This window comes from Mesoplodon bidens (genome assembly GCF_964165515.1).
Source record: "Mesoplodon bidens genome assembly, chromosome: 9".
Lineage (NCBI taxonomy): Eukaryota > Metazoa > Chordata > Mammalia > Artiodactyla > Ziphiidae > Mesoplodon > Mesoplodon bidens.
Window position 1 is genome coordinate 85,309,060 of NC_138166.1, and position 15,205 is coordinate 85,324,264.

The 15,205-nt window shown below is 39.5% G+C and overlaps 1 long non-coding RNA gene across 5 annotated transcripts in view; it reads right to left on the reverse strand.

Annotated features, from left to right (window-relative positions):
- LOC308623060 overlaps positions 1–15,205 on the reverse strand; it is a 200,643-nt gene that overhangs the window by 50,975 nt on the left and 134,463 nt on the right. For 4 of the 5 annotated variants that reach the window (XR_014016726.1, XR_014016727.1, XR_014016728.1 and 1 more), the window contains 2 exons: positions 13,771–13,844; positions 6,811–7,246 (listed from right to left, as the gene is read on the reverse strand). This is a non-coding gene — a long non-coding RNA (uncharacterized lncRNA). The remainder of the gene's footprint in view (positions 1–6,810; positions 7,247–13,770; positions 13,845–15,205) is intronic. The other variant, XR_014016725.1, reaches the window with a different exon arrangement.

The following is a 15,205-nucleotide window of genomic DNA, read 5'->3' on the forward strand; positions in this document are numbered from 1 at the left end:
TCCCCTCCAAGTCCCGCCAGCAACCTGTGTGACTTTAACCTGCACATGAACACCCGTCCAGCACGCGTCTGTTAGCTCCTTAACCTCCCCATATCCCACGGCCAGCTCTCCCCTCCTCTGGACCTGTCTACTCCAACGACCTTGCTCTCTTACTATCACTTGAACTGCTTCACTTCTGAACTAGTACATGCTGATGTCCCTCTCTCTGACCACGATCCCCTCTCCTTCAGCTCCCTTTACTAATTATTTAGGACACCAGTTGGTTACGTAGGATAACCAAACCTAATAATCCTAAACCCCACATCTGATCCTTCCACCGTGTCCCCTAGGAAAGTACCAGCAACAACCCAGCTGCCCAGTTAGAAACTTACATGTTAACTTTTATCCTTCTCTCTCCCTTATCCCCCATATCCAACAACCCCGCAAATTCCATATGTCTACCATTCTTTTTTTTTTTTTTTTTTTTTTTTTTTTTTTTTTTTTGCTGTATGCGGGCCTCTCACTGTTGTGGCCTCTCCCGTTGCGGAGCACAGGCTCCGGACGCGCAGGCCCAACGGCCATGGCTCACGGGCCCAGCCGCTCCGCGGCATGTGGGATCTTCCCGGACCGGGGCACGAACCCGTGTCCCCTGCATCGGCAGGCGGACTCTCAACCACTGCGCCACCAGGGAAGCCCATGTCTACCATTCTTAAACGTCAACCAGAGTCTCTCTATCTGGATCACCCTCACCTCTTGTCTAGAATCCTCTCTCCAATGAACTCATGACCAGTTTTCTTGCTTCTGGTACTTGCTTCCCTAAAATCTATTCTCCAGCAGACAGAATGGTCCTTCTAAAACATGAGTCTAATCACATCACCCCAGTGCTTGAAACCCATGAACACTTCCCATGTCCTTAACGAGATGATCAGATCCCCTAATACAGCTTCTGGGGCATTTCTTGATCTAGCTGCTACCCACCCCTCTGGCCTTATCTCCTGTTTTCTCCGTTTCAGCACCACATAATTTCCAGTTCTTCAGATGTATCATGCTTCTCTCTTGCCTCTGGGGTCTTGGTACATTCTAGTTCCCCTACCCGGAATATGCCTTTTTCTTCCTTTTTACCTTGGCACTCATCATGCGAGTGTCATGTTAAGGACTATAGCTTCCTTCAGAGACTTCCTGGTCCCCAGACTTGGTTAGGTGCCCCGGGTCGGTGTTCCTGTAGCAAATCTGCACTCCCCCCGCCCCTACATTACAGTCACCCCACAGTATGGAGTCTCCCTCGCCAGCCTGTTCTGTAGGGTAAGACTATGGCTCTCTCGTTCAGCACTCTATTCCCACTGCCACGCGGTGCTCGTCCATAAGGACGCTCAACAAGTATGTGTTGAATAAAGGAGCACGCAGCTGATTCTTAAATCCCTGTCTCCAATCCTCTTAACTTTGTCCTTGAGATTCAGCTCCACAACTCCAGTTGCCTGATGGATGTCTTACCAGTATCTAAACTGAACATGTACAAAGTGGATAGGGATCATCTTCTCTCTCACATCTGCTCTCTTCAAAACCTAGTACAGTAGAAAGAGAACAGGTATGGAAATCAGGGACGCCTGGAATATGCTGCTCTATATCCTATTAGCTGGGCAGCTTTAGACAAATCTTTCTCCGAGCCTTAGTTTTCTCATCTCTGAAATAAGGGCAAAAATACCAACCTCATAGGATTAGTCTAAGGTTGAATGAGATAATGTATGTGAAATGCCTGGCAAATGACATAGAAATAACAAATGGCACCTGAGTTCAAAAATCTGGAGTAGGGGCTTCCCTGGTGGTCTAGTGGTTAAGGTTCCGCACTCCCAGTGCACAGGGCCTGGGTTTCCTCCCTGGTCAGGGAACTAGAGCCCACATGCATGCCACAACTAAAGAACCTGCATGCTACAACGAAGACCTAGTGCAGCGAAAATAAATAACGAATATTTTTTTTAAAAAATCTGGAGTAATTCTGCTTCTATCCTCCTCCCCGCCAGGCAACCCCTCTCATCCAGGCCCAGTTCAGCCGTGCCCCCTCCCTTAGGCCCCCTGCACCTCTCTCCTGGACTATCACAGAGGCTCTGCTGGGCTTCCCTGGCTATGGTTTTCCCACTGTCCAGGCCACCCCACACACTCATTCCAGAAGATCCTATTGTCGTTCACCTGACCGAAATTCTTCAACTGTCCCCGTGACTTAGTATCCAGTCTAAATCGTTTAGTCATAAGCCTTCACAGCCCTCCTGGGTCAGCCTCAACTGACCTTTGCTGTCTTCTGTTCCCGTTAGTCACTTATACACACACTGTTGCCCAGCAATGACACATTAGTCACTGCCCACTCTGCGCACCAGTACTTCCCATCCCTTTCTATATGTCTCTGCTCATGTGTCCTCGGACTCAGACCCTCGCAGTCCTCAAGTCCAACACTACCTTTCTTTGTCCGGCCAAAGCCTCTTCAATCCATGATGCATTTCTTGATGGCCCAGCCTGAGAAAAATCTCTTCTACAGATGTGTAGTGTGTTTGATTTCTCTCTTTTCTTTTACACATTTTATCTCTCTTCTCTATGTTTATCTGTGCACGGAACCTTAGCTCCAAGCTCTCCGCAGGCAGCATGACGTCCAGGCCCACACTGTCATGCTTAGGAAAGGCACCCAGGAAACAGCAGCTGAATGTGCACACCCACAGGGTCCTGCTGCGGATGTACCAGCACCTGGGGGGCTGCAATCATCAAGCTTCTGCTCAGCTCCTAGAACAGTGCCTGGCATACAGTGGCACTCCACAAATAACTGTTAAATGAACTTATCCACAGAGAGATCACCTATTGGCTGTGGGACAGAAATTCTGTCCCCGCGGAATAAAACACGAAAGAAGACCTGAGGAAGCCTTTTCTCTGCCACCATATACTTAGGATGCAGGCCAGTTTCAAGTTCACTGTCTCCCGAAAGCTAGACAGCTACTCTCAGCAATCAATATGGCATGTAATGCTTTGGTATATTTAATGGGTCAAAAGTACTCAATTTCAACATGTAAGTAAGAATCATTCCTCAAAAACAGTCTCCTTTGGAGAACACAGAGTTATTCTAACAATGTCCAAAATCTTTTTCAGACCTCACCTTTCATATAGCCACAACTTTTGTTTAAAAAAAAAAAAAGATGTCTATTACAGAATGAACACCTTTTCTCATAAGGCTTTCAACTAGCTGAGAATTAAAGAATTTCAGAAATAAAATTCCCATCTCCTTATCCTTAAAGTAGAAGTTGTTTTTCAGGGCTTTCATTTCCAAAATTCTATTATGTAAGCCACTTTATAAATCATGTACACAACAATCCTCATTTTTCCATCAAGTTTTAACTCCCCCGCTCCAACCCTGCCAGGCTCTGGCAACACCATGCACCACGTGTATCTCTGTTATAGTACTTGTCAATCTGTGATGTTACCTCTTTATATGTCATTTATCCCACTCAACTGTCCTCCTGGAGACAGGCCCCTGACATGCCCGTTTCTGAATCTGCAGTGCTGACTGCTGGAATGTAGTCAGTGGCTCAGTAAATGTTTACATGAATCAGTGATTCAAATCAGTTACTGGATCATAAACCTTTTCATCAGACCTAACTACTGGTTCCTTCCTACCCTCCAAGGCCAGAGAATTCCCATCACTGTGGATAATAAAAAAGGATGGGAGGCTTTTAAGGCAACGGTGAAAAAAAGTTTTGAACATGTCCTTGGCAAAGATGGCATCGCTGTAGGAGAAGTTTAAATTCTTCCCAGCTAACACAGTACTTTAAGAAGGCAATATCCATTTGCATGTCTATGTGTCTTTTGCTAAAATATTAATTGCATTACTTTAGAGTCACACCTTATACATGTGCTTCATTTAATTCGTTTATTTAGTTGCCCTGAAATATATACTGATGGGTAAAAACAAATTAGTGTAAATCACAACTTTAAAAAGATAGTTAGGGAAGCATCTAGTTCAATGTCCAAATTACATGAAAAAGCCAAAAAGACCCGCCCACTCAGCACCGTGTACCCTTCAGTGATTAGGAAATGAGCTACTTTTCAGGTATCATCCAATCATACAAACTGTTGTCAGTGTCTCCAGAATCTACAGACTGCTCTTCCCAACATTCAACAACATAAGCACATCTTAGTTTCCAAGAAACCTCATTACAGGTTGATGACAAATTTGAAAAAATACTCTAAATAAAATTACAGACAATGACTCTGACATTTGGGCTTTCCAAACATATTGCTATGGGTTTAAGAAACACATTTCCACGTCACGCAGAGTTCCAAAAATCAGCATATTCTGAGAAGTCCATTATCTACTGCTTGGGGAGGCTTAACAGAGTGTGTTAAGGACCAAATCTTTTAGATAACTACTGGCACTTTGCTAGTTTTTGTATATGAAAACTGAAAACAAAAATAACCAAAGATTTCAGAATTTTTCAGTGATAATAAATTTTCTATCAAAGACAGAAAGTATTATTTCATATTCTCTTAAATATTTTTAAAAGCAGCACATATTTCTTACATTTAAAGGTGTGGAAACCGAGGCAGGAAAGCTCAATCATTCTGTTAGAATATTCTATGTTTCAAAAGCAGTTAAAACCATGACCCCAAACTACAACTAAACTCTCCAATAACCTATTCTCATGAGAAAAGGTTTAAAAGGCTTATTGCTTAACTGAAGGATAATCAATGTAAGTTATTTCAATGACTGGACCAAAAAAGCTGCAGTAGACCAGTAGACCACTGAGTATCTTCGAGATCTGTTAACCTCTTTGTCCACAATTTCCCTTGTGATTATATATATATATATATAGGTATATATATATATATTATATATATAATATATATATATATTATATATATTATATATATATATATTTTATATATATATATATATATATATAATAATTAACAGGTGTCCTTGGTTTTGATAAGAATAATATTCCCGTACATCCTCACTGGACAGCTACATGCTGCCATCTTCTACATTATGCCCGGTGGAGTGTAAACAATTTTTCATGAAAAAACAAAATCAATAAAAGTAGAACCTCCCACTTTTTCTGCCAGTAGTGCCCTCAGCGACAAAAGGGGCAATGACACCAACAAAGGGATTACAATACTCTCAGACATAATTCAAGCAGAATTCTAAATGGATAAATTCATGTTATAAACTTTTTTTTTTTTTTTTTTTTGCAAGTGCCTTGCATGCTTATGTTACTATTCATTCTGAGATAGAAAGATCATCAATGACCTTCTGGGTCACTGACTAGGGAGAAAGCCGACTATAAAAAAGAGTGGGAGAAAAATAAGAGGGGGGGTTGCTTCCTTCCACCCCAGACCCCCTACTGCCTTGAATGAAAGAAGACAGATGGCAGCCACCTTCCCCTTTAATTAGGAGGGGCAGCTCAGAAGGGGACAGCCCTGCTCACTTGGCACCATCTTTAACAAACCGTTTCGATGGTAATGCTCTGCTCATTCACCCTTGTTTCAAACTGTTCTCAATCTTTGATTTATAAATCAAATCTCTGTAAATTTAATTGTGAAAAACTATAGCTCTGAGCACAACACTGAAAGTACCTTCAGAAAGAAGGTATTTAAAGATGTTTGCTGAATTAATAATTCACAGACATTCATATAGGGAGCCTGGAGTGTTTCAAATGAAATACAGACACCTCAAGTCCTACCATCACCACTTTGGGATAAAATGGGAACTCCCACGGCACAGAAGCCCGCACTTAAATTCACACACTGTATTCCACACTAGATTTAGAAGTAAGACCCCTGACTTCTGCTTTCCAACGCCACACTACAGACATGCTGCCCCTTCTACCTTCAAAGTGTCACTGTTTAAGTTCAGAGAAGTCAAGAAAATTCTCCGGTAAAAGCAGTCCATTTTATGAGGAAGGATCATTTTAAATACAAATCACAAACCACTCTGCATTTCTATTCGTTTTGCATTTTCAAAACCACAGAACTTTGTATTAAAAATTTATCAAGCCATGTAACATCTTTGGAGACAGGATCAGCATAAAAAACAAACAAACAAAAATGTAAGACTGGCCAAGTGTCAGAATTAGGCTGATGTCACAGAATCTTCTGTGTAGGAGATGAAGCCTCTTAATTATTATTTTTTAAAGTTATTAAACATATTTTCTATAAATCTACAAGGCACGAAACTTTCTAACATGAAGGAAAAATTCGGTTAGGACTTTACACATTTTATCCCATTTTTATATTAATTTTTTTCCCCAACATCATTAAATAACTTGTATTCTTCAGGTCCTTTCCATTTCCTGACAGGCTTTAAAATTACAGCCTTTTATCCAAGAGCCATTCCCACCTAGTGTCTGCAGTTCCCACGTGCAGACACCCCCGTCCTCATACCTGTCTTGTACATGCACCCTTCCTGCTTCCCAATGGAAATAAGGGCAATGAACTGGGGCTGTTTTGCTAGATGTGCTCCTGGCTGTACCTCGTAAAAAGCCTTGTCTGTGTCACTGTCATTTAATTAATGGCAAAGTTCTTGAACCATTTAAAAAGAGAAAAAAAGAGAACTTTTTGTTTTCTCATTGATGATAAATTTGTCTCTTTTTACCTCTTAACAAGCCAGCCAGCACACTAGATACAGGAAGAGAGGCAGAAAAGATAAAAGAAGCAATCAGCTATTTAACAAACTTCATCTCCTACTTCCCAATGAAAAGGAAAAAAAAAATCTTGGCATTTGCCAGATACTGAGTGTTTAATAATGTTAGCAAGAAAAACATGTAGAGAGACTGACTAAAAACAAACAAAACTTACTTTGTTTTCCAGCACAGTAAGCAGGTCAGGAACGAGATGAGGGTAATTCCCTTCCTCAAGGCCCCTGCTTTCACTTTATAAGCTGTGTTTACACTTAACATCCAGGTTTGCTGTGGAACTCCAAAATGCCTGCGCTTCTCAGGATGCCCCAAGTTCACAGTTCAGCTCAGAAGCTTCACCGAGGAAAAGGAATCTCCAGGACAGACCAAGGCGACCTCTGGGCGCCACGTGGCACCACTGCTATTACCACACGCACGCCTGGGACACCCACTTGTTAGGTCAGGAACCAGGCCACCAGCAGATAACGGCTCAGACGAGCATTCAGAGACTTGAGCCTCTGGCATTCTCAGGTTCAAGGTTGGAAAATGTATTAAGACGAGAACCATGCAGTCAGCAGCATTCTGCGCCATTAACTTTCTCGAACGTAGACGCCTGTCTAAATAAGTGCGAAAGGTACAAAATTAGAAGGAGTGTTTTACTGGTGATGGTGATTGGCGTTTGCTGTGTGCTGGGTCATATCTTGCTCTCTAAAACTGCATTTAAGAATCCTAGATCAGAAGTATTTTCATTTCCTCTGTGGAAACTACAGAGAATCAATTAAAAAAACAAAACAAAACAGGAAAAAAGTATAATTCTGCTTAAAAATGTAACCCTTACTAGATCTCATCTGGTTAATTTTTTTTTTAAATCCAAAAAGTAGGAAGAAAAACCCAACATATAAATTTGATGTTTGTTTTGAAAACTTACTTCATCCATGTACTGTCCAGCTCATAAAAACAAACCTTCTTCCAGCAAAACGGGACACTATGACCTTGTTTACTGCAGTGTTTTGAAACTGCTGTCTCGTAACTCCTGACATCACTGGACGTGTATTAGCACCTTTGCTGCTGTTGGCTGCACATGCTGCTACCCTGACTGTCTTGAACCACCTCTGGTTGAACAAATAGTCCACACAACACTAGGGATACTGGCCTTAGCATTAAACCCACAGAACTCACATGATACCTTTTGTAAGTCTCACATCTCTCTGATCACTTTTACAAGAAAACAAAAGCATCCAACATCTGATACGTTTTCAAGTCCCAGCATCCAGACCTAGTACAGACCATTCTTTCTTCTGACCCTCTCCTTGCCCAAGAGAGGGGCTTCTTTCCTCACCGATCGCCATATTGGCAAGAATTTCTGCCACAAAGCTTTACTAACGGAAGATCCTGACCTACTTTCTCCCAATAAAAAAATTCCCACAAACTTTCCTAGAGGATAATTTATTTTAGCGTATTTTAGAGTTTCAAAGAGCACTGTTGTTGCATTTTCAATTTTGATAAAGTCAGATTTATCCATTTCTTTTTCTTTTGTGGAACACGATTTTGGTATTGTATCTGACTGCTGCATTTTTAAAGAAATAATTTTCTCCTGTAAGTCTGACATTTTCCTTCTGTGTTCTTCAGTTCTTACTCTGGATCTAGCAGAATTAAACAAAAAAATTAAAAAAAAAGAGGATAGTTGCAACACAATTTAATTGTGTTAAGTCACAGTAAAATTTGAGCAAACATCTCCCATAACCCATCTCTTTAAATAAAACTAAATTCTGGTCCTACAACGGTAGTGCAATTTTACAGAGAAGTATTTAAAAACCCAAGTTTAAACTATCTGAAATCAATTGATAACATTCTCGTTCCTTTCCTGAAACAACTTGCATCAAGTCCTCAAACTATAGTCACCAAGAAATAAAAAACACCAAATACATACTTGAGCAATTATGGCCCTTGTTTGTCAGAGAAGAATAAGAAGAAAAACGTCCAGGGTTAATAAAATTAATTAACTCTAGCTAAAGAACTACTAAAAAGACCCTCCAAATATCATGCCGTTACTATGACAACTTCAAAATTGCTTTGAGAAAATGTGAGGGATTTTTAGATTCATGATAAACCAAGTGTCATCCAGACTGCTAGAAATTACTTTCATTTATATCAGGCAGCAGAAAGGCTAAATGGCCATTTACAACTCTGAAATATCAAATCGTTACCTTTTGAGAGATGCTGCACTCTCCATTCAGATCATGAAAAGAATAAGTAAATGAACAGCTCTCTCAGTAATCGGAACCATTTTGATTTCAGTCCTGCAACTACACCACTCCTACGTTCTATCTACTTGGTACTTTATTTTTATACTGAAAGCAAACTCTAATGCAATCTGAAAGGGAAGGGACAAAAGAAAAAACAAAAACAAAAACAAAAAACCACCCTAACAGTCTCTAGTTTCCAAATACAAATAGGCAAACACACACTCCGATTTTTTTAGGCATCAATAATGAAACAGAAAAAGAAAACAGCATTTTTCCCTTTAAATTCCTGCTCTGAGGTATTTAGACTGATTTACATTTTACATAATCTTAATGGCTCAATCAGGAAGTGAAATTTTTAAGTGCGTGTGTTATGGACGGGAGGAATCACGTGACCCATAGAGCACAGAAAATTATGCAGTAGACTAGCATGCTAAGAAAAATAAACTTAACAGGAGTTTAAAAATACTGTCTTTGGGATTCATTGAGCCATGAATATATCACGGCTTTTAAGAAATAAAAATTCATTTGGAAACCTTGAAAATAAACCCTCAGGATGTTTTAAAAAATATTACGAGATCAAAGCAATGCACTACGAAAAACAAAATTTAATTAATAAAGAAACTGTTTCTACGAAGATCATAACCATTCAAGGTTTATTTTAAAGATGATTTTTCATGTTATTTGAAGATCAGGCAAGACATAATTGTAATGAAACGAAACATAGTTGCAGCTATGTATAGATATTTGTGCTTTATTTAATATATACTGCTGTGTGCTCCTGGAGCACAAAGAAAAAACTGTTTAGGTTTATCCAGACTTCACACAAGTTTTATAGATTTCAAGTGGTTACTGTATTTTATTACAGCAAATACATTCTTAAGAGGAAAACATCAACACCATAGAAATTTTCGTCTGAGGTTATTTTACTCTGGAAACCAAAAAGTGGGAGATAAACATTAAAACACCTTAAAAAGTGTAATGGATTGACTAATAGATGACTTCATCATATAAAAACACTACTTGACCATAGTCTCTGTGCTGGTTGTCTAAAACAGAGTATGTTAACATAAACATATTTGAAATTCAAAAGGTTTGGCCTGTGACTGTTTTGCTTCTCAGTGCAATTTCTATTATTAATTCGTTAATAAATAATAATTTATTAATACCAATAAAAACAATTAACACGGTTGAGAGCAGGTATTTGTACCTCATAACTATTACTTTTATCACCTAATGCTTCACATTTTTCAAAATGCTTTTCATATCTTTATTTCAGCTTTTTAAAAAAATTTATACCCCAGGCAAGTGGCAGGGCAAGGTCAGTGACAAACATCAGTTCTGAGTGTTTCCTGATTACTAGCTCATCTTTTTAAATTCTTAAACACAAGAGGTAGCTGGAGAAGACATTATTAGGGAAGACAGAAGACTCTCAGAAGGGAAGCTTGAAATAGACTAGGAATGGTCAGGAATGGTAAGAAGCAGAAACCCCCCAAGGTGGAGTATTACATGATACTGTGATATTCTTCCTAAACTTTGTATCATACTGGCTGACTGGATTAATAAGGAAAGATGAACTAGTTACCAAGAAATGTTCCCCAACAAAGTCGTAGCACAACCTAGCTCTGCCACTTGCCAAGCCCATAACTTATTGAGACTAAATCTCAGATTTATTCTATAAATCAGGAAATTAGAGAAGTTAAGAGACTTTCCTGTTATACAGATAGTTGACTGACAGCTGAAACTGGACCCAAGCTCTCTGACTTTCCCAGGCTAGGACTATTTTTTCACCACGTGCTGCCTTACAGCTATAACCTGAGGTTCAAGTAAGCCTCCAATGAGCCGAGCCCTGGGAGCTTATCTTAGTCGAGGAAAACTGAAATGAGGTCAAGACTTCGAGAGGCTCACTCTGGGCTACTTAGTCCCTAGCTCATGGGCCCCCATCCCTTATTACCGCTGCCATCTCTGTCCCCCACCAACCTGTGTGGAGCATCATACTTCCTGAGCCGGAAAGAGACATGGCAAGTTCTGAGCTGAGAAGTAAAGCTATTGATCCTGTCCACAGGTATATCGCAGCCTCCTCATTTTTCTCAGTGGGAAAAATCAAGGCACTTAAATAACAAAAAGCACTTGTTTCGGTTCACATCACAATTTTACTGGGATTTTGGACAAACATGAGAACAAGATAATATTCTTGAAAAAATAATATTAGCTCCCACTTTATAACCTTCATCAGAATTAATTTTGTGGAGATTAAAGAGTTAAATGTAAAAGGGGAGAAAAAGAAACAATTAGAAGAATATATTTCTGAACTTGAGATAGGAAAAGAAGTCTTAGCTTTACAAAAGCAATGGAGAAAAAGCAACAAAAGGCAAGGTAATCAATTCCATCTGACAACATTAAAATATTAAAATCTGTAGCTTCAAAACCGGCAGACAAAACTGCAAGGTAAACAAACAAACAAAAAATACTTGCGAGAGGATAATATATTTTATATTATTATAAATGTAAAAGGTAAAAGATATTAACAAACAATTCACCCCAACATATAAAATGTCAATTAACACGAAAAAGTATTGAATTTCACTAGCAAACACCAAGATTTTTTTCATCAATCAGAGTCACAAAAATGCACAACAAAAAGAGCAAAGCAGGTGAAGTGAGGTGAGACAATCGTTTCAGGAAATCAGCAATATCTTTTTACAAACCCTCAAACTGTTTTGACTGATAACATGTCTATAAATATCTCCTGAAGAAACAATCACAAATACACAGGAAGATAACTATACAAGGACACGCATACAATAACTTACAATAACATAAAATGGGAACAACCTAAACATCAAAAATTGGAGTAGGGCTTCCCTGGTGGCGCAGTGGTTGAGAGTCCGCCTGCCGATGCAGGGGACACGGGTTCGTGCCCCGGTCTGGGAGGATCCCACATGCCGCGGAGCGGTTGGGCCCGTGAGCCATGGCCGTTGGGCCTGCGCGTCCGGAGCCTGTGCTCCGCAACGGGAGAGGCCACAACAGTGAGAGGCCCGCATACAGCAAAAAAAAAAAAAAAATTGGAGGAAAGTATGTGACTAAATAAATTAGCAAATTCGTATGTTTAAATCATGGTTTTTGGAGAATACTTAATGACATTGGAAATCACAAAATATAATGTTAGGTAAAAATGCTGGATATAAAATTGTATATAAATATTATATCAGTGGAGAGAGGGACAGACAAACGGTGGGGGGCGCGGGGGTGTAGAGAAGCTTATCTCAAAGAGAGACTGGAAAAGGATACATTTAAAAAGCTTAAGAAGGGGTGGGCAGAGAACTTAGATTTTCATTACTTCTTTGCAAAACTGAGATATCTGACATTTTGTATGAGAAACATTATTTTTATAATTAGAAAAATGTTATTTAACCTAATGAACACTCTGTAAATATCTCTCAGTCATATAAAATAATTAAACTATTTACAAAGGCCTAACAAGAGAATGCTTACACTTTAAGTGCAAAAAAGAAGTGCAAGACAATATGATCTTAAATAGATAAAAATTCACATTAAAAAGACCAGAAGAATATGCATCAAGATGTTAACAGTGGCTGCTTTTTGATAGTGCTATTGTGTGTAACATTTTTTCTATACAAGTTTTCTATGATTGTCATATATTGTTTTCATGAGGAAAAATAGATAGATATCAATATCACAACTATAGGGCTGATACATCAAGAAGATGCTACTATTAAACAGTTAAATTTCAAAATACAGATGGTCAATAGCCACAAAAATCTGCCCTGTCACTAAGGTGTCTTTTTTTTTAAATTTAGGAACCACTGGTATGTCTTCAGAAAATAGCAGGAATTGGTGGGTGTCCAGGAGGTGGGCACAAATAATATTTCTTAGCTGCCAAACTGTTTTCTCCATATAGCAGCAGCTCTGTGAGGGCCACACTGAAGCACGAGAATCTTGACAGTAGGACGTTCGTTATTAAGCAAAATGGCAAAGAAGATTGATGGGCGAGGGGTGGTAAATGGCCAAAAGAGGAAGGCAAGAGTTCGTGAAAACAACAAAAGCATCAAGAAAGAAGATTCAAGAAATCATTAGATCCAAAATAATTAAAAGAAGGGTCTCAAAGAGTTATTTGTATACCTATGTTCATAGCAGCATTATTCACAATAGCCAGAAGGTGGAAGCAACCCAAATATCCAATGAATGGATAAACAAAAATGTGGTCTATACAAGCAACAGAATGTTACTCAGCCTTAAAAAGGAAGGAAATTCTGATACGTGGTACAACATGGTTGAACCTTGAGGATATCATGCTAGGTGAAATAAGCCAGTCCCAAAAAGACAAATACTGTCTGAGTCTACTTATGAGGTTCCTGGAGTAGTCTAATTCACAGAGACAGAAAGAACTGTGCTTGCCAGGGGCTGAGGAGAAGGGAGAATGGTGGGTTGGTGTTTCATGGGAATGTAGTTTCAGTTTTGCAAGATGAGAGGGTTCTGGAGATGGAGGATGGTGATGGCTGTTCAATAATGTGCATGTACTTAATGCCATTACACTTATTAACAATGGTTAAGATCGTAAATTTTACATTGTATGTATTCTACCACAATTTAATAATATATGTGTGTGTGTGTGTGTGTGTACACATACCATTAAAGGAAAGAAAAAGAGAAAAGAATAAAGAAAGAAAGAAGTCATTAGAGTTAGTAGTTCTGAAGAAGGCTTTTGACTTGGCAGGAAACACAGTTTAAAGGATGTCAAGGGTGCAGGCATCAAAATAAAATAGACCTTATTTCTGATACATCTTTAAATACAATTATAGAAGTCAGCTCAGAAACAGAGACAATCAGAAGTGAAAATCAGAAGGAACGTTATGTTTAACTTGAAAAGAACATACCAGACCTCTCTGTGGTTCTTTGAGACCCTCTCATTATGGCCAGCTTGAAAAATTCCCCAGGACTAGGAAAGAACCTGCAAAGCCCAAGAAACAAGATGACATTTTCCCACCAGCTAACAGGAAAAAACATAACTATGAGGGAAACCCTGAGTGTCCTAAAAACGTACTCTATCCTTACTGCGCCCTGTTATCAGAGAATTGAAGAATTCTGGAACTGGACAAAGGCTCTCAGGCAGAGCTGCTCCAGAGACACCGACACCCAGAGAGCTTGCCCAGGCTCACTCGGTGATGCTGGATTTAAAGACAAACCCCTGGAGCACAGTTATGTTTTGTTTGTCATGTTTTATTTTTCAACAGGCATGCTTTGTATTTTAAAGGCAGCTTATTAAAGGTAAGAAGTATAGAATATTTGGAATACTCTTTTTACAAGTCATTTGATTAATTCTCTTCAAAAAATATTTATTGAGCACACAGTACATACCGTACACTGTAATACCAGGCACTGGGCTAAGCGCTGAATGGTGAACAGGATGCCACCATCCTTCCTTCACCAAGCTAGCAATTATGATTTAAAAGAGGCATAGGATGCTATTGGTACACATAAGAGGGGGCTCCCATCTGGTCTAGATAGGTTGAGGATGGAAACCTGTATGAAGTGACATTTTTAGTAACAGTAGTAGTCATTATTATCATTGTTGCAAACTTGATTGACTACTATTGTGGGTCAGAGTTTTGGCATTTTTTTTTACATTTTTTAAACATCTTTATTGGAGTATAATTGCTTTACAATGGTGTGCTAGTTTCTGCTTTATAACGAAGTGAATCAGTTATACATATACATATATCCCCATATCTCTTCCCTCTTGCGTCTCCCTCCCTCCCACCCTCCCTATCCCACCCCTCTAGGTGGTCACAAAGCACCGAGCTGATCTCCCTGTGCTATGCGGCTGCTTCCCACTAGCTATCTACTTTACATTTGGTAGTGTATATATGTCCATGCCACTCTCTCACTTCAGATGGACTTTTAAAAGCACTCTCCATGCACAAATTAATTTAATTTTCACTATAAAGTGGAAATTAAATCTTATAAAGTGGAATTTTAAAGATGAGAAAATTGAGGCACAGAGAGGTCACCCAGTTCTTACATAGTGGAGTCACACCAGACTGTATCCTTTTCACAATCTGCCCTGAGGGAAACCCAAACTAAGACAAGACAGGGATGAAACTCAAGGATCAGAACATTCATCAAAGAGCTGAGCTCTCTGAATACGGGGGTGGTAAATGCAGTAGGAATACTACAGGTAGGAGCGGATGGGGCTGGGAGGCATTACCAGGTGAGCGTGGGAGCGTGGGAGGAACATGAAGCCCCCGATCAGGAACCTTGGAGGGCAGCGGTGAGTGATGTCCAGTCGGGATTTTCATTAGGTTCTGCTGT